This window comes from Phalangium opilio, unplaced genomic scaffold (genome assembly GCF_054372755.1).
Source record: "Phalangium opilio isolate 3A_F unplaced genomic scaffold, DU_Popi_V2 ptg000089l_1, whole genome shotgun sequence".
Taxonomy (NCBI): domain Eukaryota; kingdom Metazoa; phylum Arthropoda; class Arachnida; order Opiliones; family Phalangiidae; genus Phalangium; species Phalangium opilio.
The window spans coordinates 8289540-8302881 of record NW_028324194.1 but is presented as its reverse complement, the minus strand read 5'-3'; positions in this window follow the sequence as shown (position 1 = coordinate 8302881).

The window sequence follows — 13342 nt, the reverse complement described above, 5'->3', positions numbered from 1 at the left end:
TGCAGGTTTGTGACCGAGTCCGAGGCAAACCCCTAACCATGAAACCTCTTAAGGAAGTTCTAATCTAGACCCGAAACATTTAAGCATTATGATTAACCTCGGTTTACTGAATTTGATAGATTAAAATGTTATAGCGTTTTCCTTTGGGTCCTCGCGGAGCGCTCCCAAGGAGCAATAAAAATGGTAGTAGTAGTTTCCAGCTTCGTTAAAGACTGTTTTTGAAGAATAGGATCTCCTAGTTTTATTCCTCCATGGGAGCGCTCCGCGAGGACCCAAAGGAAAACGCCATTAGTTTCTTATAAAAAGGTTTTCAAAGGTTTTTGTAGTTGCAAGTTCATATCTTAAATCACACGCGAGTTATGTGGATTTGATAGAACTGTATTTGGAACAATTTCTTTATCGACCTTTGCCCCATACGATCATTTTGAGTGTGGTGGTGAATAGATGATTTTATATTCACGTGTTAACGCGATCAGTCACAAGACTAGACGCGACTCGACAGCGAGATATTAATTATAGGCCAATAATAGACATAATGAACGGTCTCGTGGCATACACATTTTTTCAATGCCATATTATCATAAGTTCATAAGATATGTTCCATCCATAAGTTTGTCACTGGTAACTTAGAAACTGGAGCTTGTCATGAAGTGAAGGAGGTAGGTCATAGATTCAGGGTAAAGCGACGCCTGGTTTTGGTGCTGTCAAAGGCTTAGTAACGCGGACTAAATAGGAAGATGGAAGTCCTGCAAAATTTAATTAACCACCGAGTGTAGGACTTCAATTGACTCGCTTCCGTCGTTCTCCTTCGAACTAGCTCGAGCTGTAAGTCTCTAGCAGTACGAAGTATATCTAGTGTCATGCTTATAGGACATATCACTTATAAACTTACGAACTCTATTTACTTTATTAACTCAAAATTTGAAAGTTGACTTGAAAAACTCGCAACGCATGCATCGTTTGAAAAATCTCAAGTGATATATTGTTTTAAAATCAAAAATAATTTTCAATTCGTATACTTTGGTTTTGAATACAACATTAACAACTGGCTCGCCTACTTTGTTAAGTTTCTATAGAAGCTGGTGGGGGGCTGGTCAGTCAGGTAAGGTGAGGTTGGTAGAGAGCGTGGTGGGAAGCGTGCCTGTACCAGCGTGGACGATCGATGCGGGGACCTTTAGCCGGACACACGCCGCGACTGGACTTTTTCGATATTTATTCTTTTTATCGCTGTATTCCTTTGTTTCCATTCAGTGGCGAAATTGCGGAGGTTTGCCCCCAACACTAAGATTATTCCAATATAATCATAACCAATGATTCCCCCCCCCTGCCTTAGAAAACAGGGTTCCAAGAAGAAATGGTTCAAATACCAAACGAAGTCTCTTCAAACGGAGATTTTCGTATCAGATTTTAAATGACTATAGTCAGAAGCGTCAATAGTGTTCACATAGTGTAGACAAATTAGGTATAATTTATTGCCATAAAGGAGTGCGTCATGTGGTAGTTGGCTAAGTCTATTATTGGCCTACATATAATATAAGTCATGGCTTACTGTCTCCATTAGGCTTGTCTAGTGACTGTTTGCGTTAACGCTCAGTCAAAAACTAATATGAAAAATGGATTTTATTCCCGGAATTATTGGATTTTATAGGACAATATATGAGTTTTTATGGGAAAATAAAGGATTTTATAGGACAATAAATGAGTTTTTATGGGAAAATAAAGGATTTTATAGGACAATAAAGGATTTTATAGGACAATAAAGGATTTTATAGGACAATAAAGGATTTTATAGGACAATAAATGAGTTTTTATGGGAAAATATAGGATTTTATAGGGCAAAAATGTGTTTTATAGGAAAATATAGGATTTTATAGGAAAAAATGTGTTTTTTAAAGGAAAATGTAGGAATAAAAATGTTCATATAACGTAATACTGGCTTAAACTATGTAATAAATCTCAAAAAACAAATAAATTGTATTTTACTTTTAGAAGAGTAAGTTGATGATATAATATAATTTAGGGAGCTCCGCAATTTCAAGGTCTACTGTCTAGTCAAATGTGATCTCGATAAAATAGCTAAATATTGATAAATTTGATGCTAAACTATACGAAAACTTCGAATAAGTCAAAAATATTGGATAAATCAGGACCTTTCATGAAATTAGAGGATAATATAGGCTTTTATAGAATTTATAGGACCATTTTGCAATAAAAATGTTTGGCCGCATAGGGCAATGAAAAAAAATGCAATTCAAATCAAAAAAATCTCGATGATTACGTGGAAACCGCTTTGCTACAAATGAAACTAAAGAAAAACAACGTTTATTAAACTGTAATCAATTTGCCACTACTGTAACCAAGAAGTGATATCTAGTTTATTAGGGAGAAGGTTTAAGATGCATAAGTATTCGCGCGGGCCATAGTCCCAGTCTCCCTTTTCAAAATACAAGGGGGAACGTAAAAGGAGGCCGCCGGGCTATTTCGCAGCCTCTCCTCAGTCGGAAAAATACAAGTAATTTTCGTCATCATTCGCGTCGCGCTGACGTGAGTTTTCAAGAACCAATGAGATGCTGGTTGTAATTTAGAGGCGGCGGGGATTAAATCCGGACAGGCTACGTTTGGACTGGAGATAAAGAGCAGGAAATGTGGCGAATTTATACCTTCTTCCTAATAAACTAGATATCACTTTTTGCTGTAACTTTGACGTAATCAGAAATTTTGGATGGTCATTTTGAGCTCTCGTAATTTTGATAGTGTGATTCATCATAGTGGTTTCGTAACCATAACTTCAAGGAACCCAGCCCAAATCGATGATTGACGTATTGACCAACAATACACTTTATTGTTTTTTTGGACAGTGGTCAGCGCGTTACACCGTATACGGGCCAATGTCAACTTTGACGTTCACAAAGACTGATAATGGAATTTGATACTTTTTTTTGAAGAATTTATTAAATATTGAATATTGAATAGAATTAAATTGACTGGAAGTTATAGATGGTAAGCAAAGGAAACTGCTGATTGAACAAAACAGAGCGTACTATTAAAAAATTAGTGCTCAAATTAAATATAGAACCACCTTGATTTAGCTATTTCATTTGAGATTTACCGATGTTGTTAAAGATTTAGACCTATACTATTTGAGATTTCCTGATGTTGTACTCAACTTAAGAAATCTCATAAAAAATACGAAATCAGTAAAGAAATCACAAAATCACGAAGAAATCACAAAATCAACAAAGAAATCCAAATTCAATGCTGATTTCGAAATCCCATAAAAAATCCGAAATCAATAAAAAAATCACAAAATCAACAAAGAAATCACAAAATGAACAAAGAAATCACAATATCAACAAAAAAATCACAAAATCAACAAAGAAATCACAAAATGAACAAAGAAATCGCGAAATCCAAAATCAAAAAAAAAAAATCACAAAATCCGAAGAAATCACGGGAAAAATAGCAAAATGCGACGGAATCCGTTGGATTTTATCAAATTTTGAAATCAAACAAAATCCGATGAAATCAAATTGGATTTCGAAATCCCGTACACTTTTCAAAAACGTCCGACCCCTCGACTTTGACCGATATTATTTGAGATTTCCTAATCTTCCTTAAGTATATATTTGATATTTTGCCAGGGTTTCAACGAATTTATTACGTTTTTCGACTTGGTTGATTTCTCCATTTAATTGCAAAGTTTCAAGGGATTTTAATGAAAGAAACGGAAAATCTCCCGAGGTTGCGTGCTATACTGTCGGCTCCATCGCCCACGAATTTCTCATGGCCAATGAACCTGAATGAGCTTGTAGTTCTCAAAACATTAAATATGAATCTATATTCAGTGAAACTCAACACGAGAGAACATTTTCTTCACTTTAGTCGGCTTTGACCACCGCATGCTGCTAATGACGCTTTTGCTCTCAATAAAACATAACACTTGAGAAACACGACTATTTTATTTCTATGAGATTTAACGTTTATCTATATATGCGCCTTAACGTTGGCCATTACAAGTACTGTCACTATTAGGGAGAAGGTTTATATTCGCCACATTTCCAGCTCTTTATCTCCAGTCCAAACGTAGCTTGTCCGGATTTAATCTCCGCCGCCTCTAAATTACAACCAGCATCTCATTAGTTCTTGAAAACTCACGTCAGCGCGACGCGAATGACGAAAATTACATATTTTCCGACTGAGGAGAGACGAAATAGCCCGGCCTCCTTTTACGTCCCCCCCCCCTTGTATTTTGAAAGGGGGACTGGGACTATGGCGCGCGAATACTCAAGCATCTTATAACTTCTCCCTAGTAAACTAGATACAGCTTCTTGGTCTCAGTTATAAATATATTACTCTTCTCTTGTGATTTGGTTTTGGGGGATTTAAGAGAAATTTACGTTGAACAATTTTTATATTGAACTTTGCCCTATAAGACGAATGAGTGACGTCATAGGCCTGGTTTTGGTCAGCTCGCGAGAAGTTTTTTCGACGCCATTTTTAAAACCTTGACCATTTTAATTTCTAAGCGAAGCCTTTGTCGAAGAAATTCGGCTGCATCATTATTTACACGATACAAAATCGATGGGTTGCTATTGGTGGAATTCAACATGAAAGCTACTAAGCCTTGGTCTTCACAATGGAGCTCGCGCTCTTTATTCATAATGCAAGTTTCAATCGGTATAAACATTAAAACAACCCTTTAGAGATGTCCAGTGAGCCATGAATAATTTGTAGGTCAAAAATAGACTTAAGAAATACCACTTGGCATAGACCTTTCTCAGTAAAATATTGTGGATCGATTTCTCTATAAACCACAGCTAGTAATGATTTTTGTTTGGAAATTTAAGTTTTGTTGAAAATTTCACGACATAAACGTTAGAAAAGCTCCGTTAGGATCGAATTTCAAGGTCTAGAGCTTGACCAATCATTACGAGTGACCTTTCAACGCTATGATCATCAAGATTTAAACGGACCGTCCATAGACGTAGCCTATAAAATATTCACGCATCAGCGAAATTACAAGGGTGTAGGCAATAGTAGTAAAATAGCCCTTCGGCGACCAAAAAAACATGAAAAAGCAGGGTGGAACAGATCTCTGACGCCGAACTAAAGGCCTTTTCAGACGATACAACTTAATGACCTATTTATGAGTCAACCTGAGTTCGGTAAACTAGTGGGGGACGTGTGAACAGAAATTGGTTGTACAAGTTGAATCACCAAATTATAAATTGCTCACTGAGCAATTTTTGTTAACTCGACCTTTTGACCCATCTAGTTGAGTCAAAAGTTGTAGTGTCTGAAAAGGCCTTTATTTCGAGTAAAATGTTTCTTTTTGACGAAAAAAGTATATGAAGCTGCGGCCATGTTAAAAAATGGCGACCAGAAATGTATACAATCATCTTTATGGAATAACATTAGTACCTTTCAAACAAATTCATTAATATTTAATATTACTAGCAAACTACATAGATACCACCATCTTTTAAAATAAATGCAGTAAAAGCGTAGGTTTATAACTGATATGTTCCATAAGTATGACACTAAATATACTTCGTAACGCTAGAGACTTACAGCTCGAGCTAGTTCGAGAGCGACGGAAGCGAGAATTGAAGTCCTACACTCGGTTCAAAGTCCATCTAGGTCCTATTTAGTCTGCATTACTAAGCCTTTGACAGCAGCGCCACACCAGGCGTCGCTTAACCTCGAATCTATGACCTACCTCACTCACTTCATGACAAGCCCCAGTTTGTAACCAGAATTGACAAACTTATGGAACATATCTTATGAACAAGGCCATTCGACTTAAAATACATCTTGATTTGATCCGTTCCACACTGTATATTTTAGGCGGACTATTATTTGAGGGTTAAAGGAGGGACAGAGTTTTTTTTCAAATGTTATTAGGTCACGGTTAACGTTCAATAACGGTGCACACCGCCAAATAAAGCCAACTCCACCCGCCTCAACCAAAAATAAAGGTCTACCACGTAAAGAAAATAGGTTTTTAACCTTGCTCTAAAATAGGCACAAGCGATGACAGGGACGAAACCGAAATTACTAGCCGCATGAGTTCAGGAAAAAAAAAGTTTCCAGATTTGAAAATTGCGTCGTGAGATTTTCAGATTAATATTTAATTTCGATTCCAAAATCATAAATAAAGTTTCTAACGTGCCAAATCCTACCAATCCGTACATTAAAGGTATTTAGCGGGTCAGAGTCAAATAAGTAATAATTAGGGTTCGAAAATTACCGCGGGAAATGTGGCGAATTTATACCTTCTCCCTAATAAACTAGATATCACTTCTTGTTATAGCCCTTACTAAAGAAACACAACACTCACTAGAAAAGACTCCTAGAGACAGGGAGCTATGAATTATTTTTAGGCCAATAATAGACTTAATGCGGTATACCACACACGTCTTTCGGCAATACATTACGCACCAATTTAGAACGCTATTGAACATTTTAAAAAGTTACAACATACTTTTTTCCGAAAGACTGTCTTAACCATTACACCAAGAAACCCTGACACGTATGTACAGTACATGTGTATATAAATATAAATATAGATCTTTGTGAGTGAGCGGTGGAACGGTTTTTATTTGCGGTAAATCGGAGACACTCTTGGGCCGACGATAATGGTCTTAAAGGATCGCGTCCCTCTCTGTAGTTTTGCTATTCCCAATTCCTATAACAATCAATCATTTTTATTTATCCAAGTTCCTTCTTTCAGGTCACGTATCACTCGCAAAAGCGTCGCAATGACTATATATTCTACCCTAAAGAGAATATGTCAAGAGGAGGAGAAGAAGGTTAAGTCTTGGCCGAGGTTTTAACATAATATGCCTTCCCACTTTAGGCTTGAAAGAAAGAGGGATGAGTGGTAACCCTAGTCATTCCTATAACGTTGCTTCTACGGCACCGAAGTCCTCCCAGAATCCTCGGTAAGCGTTTAGGTGGGGTATGGAATCGTAAAAGGCGCCCCCTCTGTATTAAAAACAGAAGCTAGTTCTGATACAAATACAATGGCGCTAGGTGGCAGCACTTGGCAATCGCCTGCTGAAGGATAGGGGCGTGCGCGAGGTACACTGGGAGAGTTACGGTGCCTAAATAAGTTGACAAAATGGCTACACATATATAATTACCATATATGTTTAATCGGACGAAGCGAATCACGTGATTCACCAAAACTATAACTATAGAACTCGAGGTAACTAAACCTTCCACTCCACTCCTCTACTTGGTATATTCTCTTTGATATTTTACCCGAAGCTCCAGAATGCTGTCAAACAAAAGAAAAGGCCGTATGATGACTGACTCGGCTGCTAGCAAAGCAAAGTACAAAAAAATCGTTAATTCCAAAGGAAAGGGTAAGCCGCTATAAACGCGTTCACTTTTCTCTTCTTTAACAATAGCTATTTTAATTGCGATTTGCTTTGGGTCGAGCTATACTAGAATATTCGAAAATACATTGTATCAGTTTCGGCCGCTATAACAATTTTAATGTCACATCACGTGTTTTGCAGATACATTTAAAGTATAATTTGGGATTCAGTGTTATTTCAAAAATGACAATTTGATAAAGTACGAAATTAAACGAACTATATTAAAAAATTACACACCGGTGTATTGCGGGTGGGAGTTTTACAGGGGCCCGTAAGAAATACATAGGTAGTTTCACCCCTGCAGGTTCGTCTCCACAAATTTGACGAACTTCAATTCCTAATTGCGTGTGCTTTGTGATTGTGAAGCCTCGGGCTTTTTTTTTTTTCAATTTTTGAAATTCCCCGGCTTTAAGGATTTATGGAGTAACTGGCTGTTACCCGCGGCGTTGCTCGCGTGTAATAAGAACTTCCCTCAAAATGATATAAAGAATGGGTAGATTTTACTGATTCGACCAATATTTTTGTAGCACCCTAGGAGCGAAGGAACTCGGCGTTGCCCGTCAGCCCCTAGGGATGCATTTTTTATTACTTTTCACGCGGACATTATTCCATAAAGAAGGGTTTTTAAGTTTTTGGCCGCCATTTAAAAAGATGGCAACAAAATGGAACCCAAAAGACCTTTCAGCCCGTCAATAGGTTAAAGGAAACCAGTGTACTAAATATTTGTGAAATCGGTTGAAAGGCACGGGTTTTGTTGCATAGAGAAAATTTCTTACATTTCTGGGCGCCATTTATTAAGATGGCAACGGATTGGGGGGAAATCTTTCTTAGTACGCGCCTACTACTTATGAGTAACGTTCCTGCAAATTTTCAGCCTTCTATGGGTAAGCAGTTTGGGCTGGGCGTTCATTATCAGTCAGTCAGGAGTTTGATTTATGTAGATATAGATGTCACGTGGTTAGTTAGTGAAGTCGGTTATGAGCAACTAATATTATAAATGTGAAAGTTTGGATGCTCGTTACTCAATCTCCCTCTTTAACGGCAGAACTGATTTGAATGAAATTTGGTACGCAGGTAGACTACGACCTGGATTAACCTATACAGGGTGTTTGTGAAAAGTCCATCAATAATGAAAGGGCGTATTTATTGGGTCATTTTGAGTCGAAAATGTTCTATGATATTTTGCCGTCCGTGCCACGGTTTTCGAGTTATGATTTGAATATTTTAGGGATGACCCCTTCATTAAATTAGCGCTGTCTTTCAATTTCTTAATTAAATTTAAGGGGTCATCCGTAAATTACTCCAATCATAACTTGAAAACAGTGGCCCGAACGGAAAAATGTCATAGAACATTTTCGACTCAAAATGGCCCAATAAATACGCCCTTTCATTATTGATGGACCTTTCACAAACACCCTGTATATCAAATATATCGTGTTTATGAACTGGTTTCACTCGTAGACCAACTTTCATTAACGTATCTAATTGAGATATTGCCCTAAATAGTAAGTTGCTATTGTTTAATACAAGAGTTGCTTTTCAAACTTGGCCAAGATGCCTGAAATGCGGGTTAATTTCATCTTGGCCGTGAAAAGTATCGACCGAAATGAGAGACACGTCATGCATCATACAAAAATGCAAATTTGATTGTTTTGGACGCGAGATTAAAATTTGTACGATCATGATATAATGGCATAGCCGAGTCAAGGCCCAGATCCAGCAAAACATTAATTGGGCGTACTGAAAAACGGTAATGTTAGAGGCTTACTGAGAGTTAGTTCGACAATTGACTAGGCCTACACTCGGTTAATTTTACAGGACTTCCATCTAGGTCCTATTTAGTCTGCATTGACAGCAGCGCCTGACCAGGCCTCCCTCGCTCTACCTCGAATCTATGACCTACCTCAATCACTTCATGACAAGCTCCAGTTTGTAACCAGTGAAAAACTTATGGCCAACATATCTTATGAACTTATGGCTCTTCTAACGCAAAGACTAAAACGGATTCAGTTTCTAAGCAGACGACAAATTTCATACGTGTTTAAAATAAGCCAATCACCAGGAGCCAACTGTATGGAATGTCCCTTAAACTGGAAGGCCCTTGGAATATATCTTTGGTTTGCCATAGGGGTTACTCTGAAATTAGCTCTTTCACACATTGTTACTTCGACACTGGGTTTTATTTTCACTATTCTGGAACTCTTTTCGTAACTGGATCTCGGCCTTTAATCATTATTTCAGGACTATGATGTTTGTGGGCTTCAAGGTCGCCCAACCCTTCTCTTTAACCAATATTTAACTTTGCATTCAACGTCAACCTATTTCGCGTTTTAGAATCATCGATTCATTGAATACAACTGAAATCATTTGAATTATTTAAATTAGACCCTGGGAATTTGACGCCATGGAGTAAAAACGTTGGAGAGAAAAGTGCCCTTCTTTTACCCCATTATAAATGTACTAGCTGTTACCCGCGGCGTCGCTCGCGTGTAATAAGAACTTCCATCAAAGTGATATAAAGAATGGGTAGATTTTACTGATTCGACTAATATTTTTGTAGCACCCTAGGAGCGAAGGTACTCGGCGTTGCCCCTCAGCCCCTAGGGATGCATTTTTTATTAAACTTTTCACGCGGACATTATTCCATAAAGAAGGGTTTTTAAGTTTCTGGCCGCCATTTAAAAAGATGGCGTCAATTCGAACCGAAAAGACCATTCAGCCCGTCTATAGTTTAAAGGAAACCAGTGTACTAAATATTTGCGAAATCGGTTGAAAAGCGCGGACTTTGTTGCATAGAGAAGGTTTTTTACATTTTTGGGCGCCATTTATTAAGATGGCGGCGGATTGGGGGGAATCTTTCTTAGTACGCGCCTACTACTTATGAGTAACGTTCCTGCAAATTTTCAGTCTTCTAGGGCAAGCGCTTTGGGCTGGGTGTTGATTATCAGTCAGTCTCTCAGTCAGGACTTTGAATTAGAATTATTTCTTTAATAGGGAGCTAACAACTGGCTAGGGGGAAGAGATAGTCTGACGTCACGCAGCACCCCCCCTCTCTGGTTGGCATTTTTGCGCGTAGAATACTGTTTCCAACCGTTGGGGGGGATGAAACTCCAGTAAGAGATAGAAGGGTGTGACGTTTCAGGGTTCAAACTGTTAGCTCCCTATTAACAAGCTTTACCTAGCTTTATTTCGCGTCCAAGAAACGCAGTGGGCTATACTTCAATGGGTCACGATTTCAATAAATAAGAAAAACTTATGATCGTAAACTTATAGTAATGGGATTTCGTCGAAAAGCGCGTGTTATGGGGTTTCAAAACACCAACCGATCAATTTAGGTTATCGGAAAAACATTTAAAAAGAATTAGAATATTGGAAATTCCGCAAAAACGCAGTCTTTCAACCCTTTTTAAAAACTGAAAAACTCAGTCAATATTTTCAGTGAATCCTATTTATAACGACGTAATGGGCGGAGTGTCCGGCCAGGCCATTTCTATATTTTTAAAACTTCAAAGGATCATAAATGTACGAGCGTAAGTCCACAAAGCTGCATAGTCTAAAAATATAGGTCTTTAAAGGTCCATTCACACAACAGTAAATTTCGATTTGGTCGCGTCGACGTCGGTAGGTTCATTCCCCTGTTTAGACGTGAGAGCAGACGACTTTAAACGAGTCGCGTGTATGGTGATTTTTGAAGCAAAGCTTACGAATACTAAAATAGTCGAACCCAAAATTACAAATACCGCCATGAATGATTCCCAAGACTTTTCATGTATAGTCTGCTAATACATAGCTCACTCAATCACGCGTCAGTTAAGCATGATCGTGTGAGCTATGGCTAAAGAAAAGGCGAGCTAACGAAGTGGTGCCATCTCGACACTTCCCGACCAAATTAAAGGAAAAGTATATTTACCATAACTAATTACACCTTAAAAGAAAGGCCTTTTTCTAAATATAAAAGGAATTAAATATTAAAATATTAAACTATCTCTTATTACAAAACAATTAGCATTTAATTATTCTTAAAAATAATCAAGTACTACTGCCCCATCCGTTATTGGTTTAGTGGTGTTTGCTAAATCGAACCACTTATTCCTAAAGGGATTGGTTGAATGCTCACAGGCTGAGATAGGTAAGGGTAAGAGGTTCGGTTTAGCAGACGTCACTAACCCAATGGCGGTTGGCGCAGTAGTCCTTGATTATTTTTAAGACTAATGAAATGCTATTCATCATAAGACATCATTTATTTATTGTTTTTCATATTTTTTCCTTGTATATTTAGAAAAAGGCCATTCTTTTAAGATACAATCAGTTATGTTATCTCAACTTTTGGTTTAAAAATTATCAAATTAAACTTCACTTTCTTGTCGAGATTTTCCAATATTGCGAGTTATATCTTTCGTTAGTGTGTATAGCTTTTATTTCTTGAGATACAAATTTCTGTCCCTGCCAAAACATTAGCGTTCATCTTCCAATGGGCTAAGCGATAGAGGGGACATGGGCTTGCCAGCGTTTATTATCAGTAGGGATAGATTTAATTTTAGAAGCAGGAATGGACAACGGTTAGTATTTACTTCAGTCCGACTCATAGCCGATAGCCCAGTATAGACTCGCCCCTCCCTCCAACACGTAACGAAAGTTTAATTTATCTTATTGGCTCAGTTCTAATCTACGTTTTGATGACGTACGTAATAATTCCTTTTTACCTCTGTCGCTATGACCCGCCTCTACTTTCATAACCCCCCCCCCCCGTCTAGTCGAAGGGGGTCCGGGACTTTGACGCGCGCCCCGACATTACTCTGTTCTCCATTCCTACTTCTAAAATTAAATCTATCCCTGTTATCAGTAATGCCGTTTTCCATAGGCATTTTCTATGGAGTAATTTTCTTGGATTGAGAACGAAAGTCCCTTAAAAATTGCATTAAATGCATCTATTTATAATTTTATATTCCTCCATGGTGGCAATTTTGTTAGCAGCCAATGGAAAACGGCGTAAGTCGGGACTTTTACTTGCAAAGGATGATCGTGTCTGAAGAACATAAAAATGGGAAAACGTCTAAAAACGAAAAAGAAATGGACGTCGCGAATATAAAAGTTACGAACTTGGGAACAAAACTTGGGGGCGGGGCTTAGAGCTGGCCGCCGAAATGACCACTGTACTCGCCAAATAAAAAACGATAAAAATGAGCTAACGGTTTTCAAAGTTCATTTCGAATTCGAGACGCGTTGCATGGACAGCGAAATCCATGACAATCTAAAACGGGAGCTCCGGCCCGAAATATTTATATGGAAAGGCATTTTTTCAAACCGTACACTACTGTTAAAAAGATATTTCTTTTCTTTCGTTGATTGTTTTGACGTTTGTTCATAATGCACGGGCAGAGTTCGTTAATTTACCAATTTTATTAATTATAAACTGCACGATTAATATTCATTAGAAGTGATTTTTTAGGTTGAATTCTTCTCAAGGTTGGGAATAAGCCGAACGATCTAGCCATTATGTCTCTTACGAAAATCCTATTTTAGATCACAATAACATTAATCATGTTTCGTACAAATTTTGGAAAAACGATTTCCCAGAATTCTTAGTCAACTATATATTTCCCTGAATTTTCCCTGTCCACAATTTATTTTCCAGAGTTTTTCCTGAATTCTTAGTCCACTATTTATTTCTCGGATTTCCCCTGAATTCTTAGCCAACAAATTATTTCCCTTAATTTTCCTTGAATTCTTAGTCAACTATTTATTTCCCAGATTTCCCCAGAATTCTTACCCAACAATTTATTTTCCTTTTGTTTTCCCTGCAATTCTTAGCCAAAAATTTATTTCCCTTTGTTTTCCCTGAATTCTTAGCCAATAATTTATTTTCCCTTTGTTTTCCCTGCAATTCTTAATCAACAACTTATTTTCCCTTAGTTTTCCCTGAATTCTTAAACAACTATTTGTTCCCCTGAAATTTC